The following is a 7,824-nucleotide window of genomic DNA, read 5'->3' on the forward strand; positions in this document are numbered from 1 at the left end:
TTTTAGATTTTTTTATTTTACTTTTTTTTTTTTTTTTTTTTTTTTTTGTTTTTTTTTTTAATTGCAAAAATTATATCCATTAGAAATATTATAAACATACATGTGTTTACACATTTATGTATCAATTTATTTTGTTATATTTGTTTATTTTTTTTTTTGTTTTATTTTCTTAAATAATAATTATGAAGCATACATGCATGTTATAGCTTCAATAATATAAAATGGTTAATGCATGTATCGATTTTACATAAATATATGACTTAAAAAAAAATATAATTTAATATATATCTTTTAATTAAAGAGTTTATATATAGGTATATATTAAAAAATATATATAATTTTTAAAAAATGTAAAATTTAAGGCATGCCATAAACGTTTTATAATATTTATAAAAGCATAAGAAATAAGTAGGATCTAGTTATTTTTCTAATAAGATTTATTAAAATGTTTATTATTTTTTTTTTTTAAATACATGCATGTAATATTTAAATCATTTAATGTATTTGAACATAACATGTATAAATATAATATGTTCTAATATTTTTCTTTATATATATATAATGTGTATCTACTAAATAGAGGCCGCCCATGAATGTAACAACAATATATATATATATATATATATATATATATACATAAATATATGTATATATTATAATTATCTTTTTTTATATTAAAATATAATTGCCATGAAAATTGTTAATGATACAAACACACATATAAAGATGCATAATAAGAAAACAAACAAACAAACAAAAAAACAAAAAAACAAACAAACAAAAAAACAAACAAGCAAACAACTAAATAACAACTAAAGACATTACATGCAAAAAATATATCTTAAAGAAAGGACAACCAAAATAAATATTCATACACATATGAATATATATATATATATATATATTTGAGGGATTACTATAAAATGCATGATTAATATTCTTATAAACATATTAATCTGTTATAAGTATTTGTATAACATATTTACTTTCAATGCATGTATAAATATGAAAATATATTTATTTGTATATCAATGTGTGTGTTAAATTATCTAAAAGAGGAGGATATATATAAAATAATATATATTAATAATGTTTAAAATTTTTTGTGAAGTGGTGTAAATTAAATGTATAGAAATAAATATATAAATTAGAAAAAACATCTTAATATGTTCATATTTAATGTGGATCATTTAATATAAGAGTTATTAAATATATATATATATATATATATGTATATTTATATATATATATATATTTATATATTACGCCTTTAATATACACACTAATATTTTTGGCAATATCCATATATAATATTTTAATTGTGTGCACATTAATATTATGAAATCATAATATCATTTATATTTTAATATATTATCTAAAAGGGAAAAAAAAAAATATATATATATATATAATAAAATAATGTGAAAAGAAAGATTATTATTATATGAACAAATAATTGTTATATACATAAAAGAAAAAAAAAAAAATATATATATATATATATATATATTATGATGTTACGGGTTTATTTTAAATAAGTGCTCTTTTATATAAACCGAATGGACTATGAAAATTAATTAAGTTGCGAATATTATAAAGAAAAAAAAATATATCATATATATATATATATATATTCAAATATTCGTAATTATCATTTCTATTATTTATTTACATATTCAATGTATATATATATATATATATATATATATATATATAATAACATGGAACATTTAGATATAATTTAATATAATGTAATAATTATAAATATGATTGTATAAATATTATTAATACTAAATGAACACATGCACATATACATAGTATGGAATCTGTTTTAAATCAATTACGTTCATCCTTATTTTCTAAATTTTCTATATTTTCCATATTATTTTTTTTTTATTTTGTGTTGTTTTTATTTTTTGGACAACTTTATTGTAATATTATTTAAAAAAATATATAACACGAATTAATTCTTTTAAAAGAAGTGAAGCATCATCTATGTATTTATAAGAATAAATTTCTTTATTCTTATTAAATAAAAACATAAAGTCATTGATTGTTATTTCAAACATGTAAAATATATTATTTTTCATTTTTTATTATTTCATATTATGAACTATTTAATAAATAATATATATATATATAATAAAATATTTTCATCCATATGTAATATAACACTATTTTTGTACCGCGTTATAAAGAACTATGTAATTACTACATCTATATATATATATTATATATTATATATACTATTTAAGTTCATGCTATTACTATTATACAAGAATATAAACAATGTTAATGAACTATGCTGTAAAAAATATAAAATAATATCAAAAATAAATAATAAAAAAAAAAAAAAACATTTATATAAATTATAATAAATTTAATAAAGAAACATATATATTTATAACATTTCCTATATATACACTTATTCAATATAACTATTATTGTGAAATAGTTATAAGGTGTATATCAGGTAGGTTGTTATAATATATATATATATATTTATATATATTTATATTTATTTACTTTTATTTTATATAATTTCATTTTTTTATATTATATCTGAATATAGGTATGAAGTTTAAAAATATGTTAAAATATATGAAAAAAAAAAAAATATATATATACATATATATATAATGATAATAACGGACGAATAAATTATTATATTAATTATAAAAAATATATAATCTTGCTATATTATATATATATATATATAATACAATACAATACCGTCTGTGTAATTTATTTAATATTAATCCATTAAGAATATATATAAATATATAATTAATATAAATCCTTATGTTACGTAAAATAATAAAAAAAACCCAAATTGAGTAATACATTTATTCATCTTATATTAAAAATAAAAAAGATCATAAACACACATAAGTTTAATGTAAATAATAAATGACACACACATGCACACATACACACATACACATATATATATATAATACATATCCTTTGTGTACAATTTTATATATTATATAAGTTCTTTATGTAAAATTTTGTATGTTTTATATGAGCATATATATTTTTTATATAAATATTTTATATTAATATAAGATAAACTGGAATGAACGCAAAATATATTTAATAAAAAAATATAATAAAAATACTATAAATTATTTTGATATGTATATTATAATACACACACATATACACAAATATATTTTTATATATTTATATATATTATCACATGATACATAAATTTAATGTCAATTCGTTTTTTTAAATATGTATATTTTTGATTTATCGATAATCTCATATAATTAATAGAATCAGAAAATATAAGATGAATATTTAATTATAATAAAAGATATATAAGTAGAAATAACAATAAAGAAGTATATATATATATATAAAGTAAATATAAAGAATAAAACTGTCTTGCATATATAATTAAATATATATATATATATATATATATATATATATATCATATAAAATCATTCTGTTAAATTAGCGTGCTTGAATTTTACGCAACCATATCTATATCTATATATATATATATATAGATATATAATAATGATAAATAGTGATATATAATATATAAATAATAAATTCATTACATATCTAAATATTTTCATTTATACACATACGATACACCTTTTGTAAGAAATATTAAGTATAAAATAGATATTATTATTATGATTACATATATATATATATATATATTTGAATTCCACATTTTTTATGTTATAAGCAAATAAAAATAATATTAAATATATTTAAAATAAAATATAAATATTTATCAAAAATAAATAAGAAGAAGAAGTATACACACACAAAATAATAATAAATAATATGTAACTCTTATATAAAGAATAATTTATTTCAATATATATATATATATATATATATATATATATATATACCTACACATTTATATAAATTATATGACATAATTTATACAATATATATAATATATAAAGTAATTATACATATATATATGTTAATATTTTATTATTATAAATCATAATTATTTTTATATTACACAAGAACATAAATCCGATAAATACAACTTATCGTAGAAATATATGTATAATTAAAAATAAAACACTATTACATAAATAACTATAAATGTATATAAAGAACAAATTATTTCTTCAGACTATATATATAGATATATATTATTATATAAGAATAAATATTTAATACAATATGGTAATATTAAAAAAATATGGATGCAAATTATCATATAATATCTGTAATTAAAAGGATATAAATATAAACACAAATAAGTAATAATAATAATAATAAATTAAAAAATAGTATATAATAAATACCATATTCGATTATTATTTTGCTTTTTTTTTTTTTTTTTCTGTGGCATGTTTTCATTATGGATATTTATTATTTTATAATATAAATATATATATAAGTGTAAAAAATACGCATGTGTACAAATATAATAATATTGTATGTATGAATTCTTATATTCATAAGATATATATTTTCAATTTTTTATTGAAAAATATATATATATATATATATATATATATTATGATAGAGTCATTCCTCACACACACGCTATATGAATAGTATAAATATATTATATTACTTTATAATATATCACCTTATGATATGCAAGACTATAAATAAAATAATCTTATATAATAAGATATGCATGCACATGTAAAATGAAAAATATATATATATATATAAATCTAAAAGTAAATATATCAGTATATTAACACATGTGCAAAATGTATTGTTACATATATATATATATATATATATATATTACATATATGTTTATATGAATTTAAAAAATTATATTAAAATATATGTTACATATTACAACCATATTAAAATATGATAATTTTTTTTGTATATATTGCTGATATTACTAGAGATAAAATAAAAAAAAGAAAATACATGCATCTACATATATATATTAATATATGTAAATCAATAAGTATTTTTTTTACAATAAAATATAAAAATAAATAACATATAATACATATACGGTATATGTATGTTTGCTTAATATTATATATATATATATATATATATATATATATAATTTATATGTATACATGTGTGTGTATTATGTACGTTTAATTTATAAAATATAAATATGGTAGCGTCTCATTATATAAATTTATTTAATATTTTTCACTTACTCATATATATATTTCATATACCTTTCCATATATTTATATTATAATATTATTTATTAATATATGTTTTTTAAAATGTGCATAATAAATTTGACTTATTTGAAAAGGAAATATAAAAATATAAATAATTAATTAAATAAAAACGTATAATATATATATATATATATATATATATATATATATATATATATATATATATATGAATAATGTGTGTTTCTGTTTTTTTTTTTTCTTTTTATATGTAGTGTTATAATTCAGTGAAATATATGACTAACCATTATAAGATTTTTTCTTAATATATATATATATATATATATATATATATATATATATAATTCGATATGTTTTTATTGTTTTTTTATTTTTATTATTATTTTTATCATTATAGCTATTTTAATTTTTTTTTTTTTTTTTTTTTTTCATTAAAAATTGTGTTATACTATAGAACAAGTATAGATATAAATTAAATGAATATATTTATGAACTATGATAAATTTATATGTATGTATACATATGTGTATATTTCATCGTTTGTTATATTTTATGATTATATTTATTATGTCTTATAATAAGTCACAGCTTCATGTATTATTTAGTGTGATGTAAATATAAGAGAATGATATAAATATGCTTAAATATATTATCCTAAAAAATGAAAAAAATTAAAGAAAAATTAAAATAAAAATTAAAATAAAAATAAAAATAAAAAACAATAAGAACATATTTAATTAGATATATATATATATATATAATTAGATAAAATCTTATAATGGTTAGTCTTATATATTTCACTGAATAATAACACTACATATAAAAAAAAAAAAAAAAACAGAAACACACATTATTCATATATATTTATTTATTTATGTATATTTATTTAGCTTTATCTTTATTTTTGTATAATGTATTTTTTAGGTACAACATAAAATATATACACATCATCTAAACGACAATATTATTATTAAAATAATAGGACATATATATGTGACATCATTATTATATATATATATATATTATATACACACAATGCTAGACACGTACGTACATTTGTGAGGTTATCATTTTTTTTTTTTTTTTCATTATACATTTGTTTACTTATATATTTTATATTTCCATAGTATTTCATATGAATACATAATTATACATATTGAAAAAAAAAAAAATAATAAATTATATAATGAGACACATGGTTTAATATATTCCTATGAATATATAACATATAAATATATATAATATATATATATATATATATATATATATATATATATATATATATCATCTGTAATTTATTAAAACATATTTTAACGGTCTTCAACGTGGAAAAATATAAAGGACATATAAGTATACATTTATATGAATATATTTATAATATATATATATATATTATATAGATATATATAGATAGATATACATATGTGGAAACTTTATTTTTTAAATATGATATACGAAATATTAATATGGAGAAATCTTTGTATAGTCTTTTAATATTTTTATTTTTAATATGATAGAATATAAACGAATAAATAAATAAATATATATATAATATATATATACATATATATATTATGAATACATGAAAAAGGTTGACAATTCAAATAAAATCATACTTTCACAAATGAAGTTTGTTCTTGCCTTTTTTTTTTTTTTAAACTTTCAATATAAGGTTACATATTTTATTCATCGAAATTATTTCTTATATGTTCATTGAAGAATGGATATATATTTAACATAAAAATTATAATATATTAAAATGTAATATATATATATATATATTTATATATATATTTATATATATATATTTATATATTTATGTTTATTTATAATCATTTTTATGATATATATAAGGGAGGAAGTGTGAACCAATTTTTTTTTTTTTAAAGACATTTTAAAATTATATGCATATAATATATTATTAATAGAAATTAAAATATACAAAATATAGTATATATAATATATATAATATATATATATATATATATAATATAAACATTGGTGTCTGAAACTTACATATTAAATATATATATTATATATATATATATATATATATATATATATATATATTTATAGTTATGGTTATAATTATATATTATATATTTATATATATTTTTAAAAAATTATATTATATTTTACAGTTTAATTTTTTTATTTCCTAAATTATATAAAGAATATGATTTAACATAAAAAATGAAATTAAGTAATTATATTATATATATAATAATATACATACATATTTTGTTTTTCTCTTATTTTTTTTTTTTCATCATTTATTTTTGTTTTTCGCCATATATATATATATATATTATACTTAGGAATATCTTTTAAAGTCATATGAATTTACGTACAGTAAAAAAAATTATACGGAAAAAAAAAAAAAAAAAAAAAAGAATATCTTCTAATATATTTTCATTCTCTTTTTTTTTTCTTTTTTTTCTTACTTCCTTCTTTCCTTACTTTCTTACTTACCTTTTTCTGGGCTTTTTGTTTCTTTATTGCTTTTTTTTTTTCTTCTTCTTCTTTTCTTCGTTTTGATTTCCTTTATCTGGTTTCCTTTTTTATTTTCCTCAATGTACTAAATTTTTGTATCTTTTTAAAAATAATTCTGAAAAAAAATATATATATATATATATATATATATATATTATTACATAATATATTAACATATTCTTTTATTATAAAAGTATTCTTTTTGATGTTT

This window comes from Plasmodium reichenowi, chromosome 9 (genome assembly GCF_001601855.1).
Source record: "Plasmodium reichenowi strain SY57 chromosome 9, whole genome shotgun sequence".
NCBI classification, from domain to species: domain Eukaryota; phylum Apicomplexa; class Aconoidasida; order Haemosporida; family Plasmodiidae; genus Plasmodium; species Plasmodium reichenowi.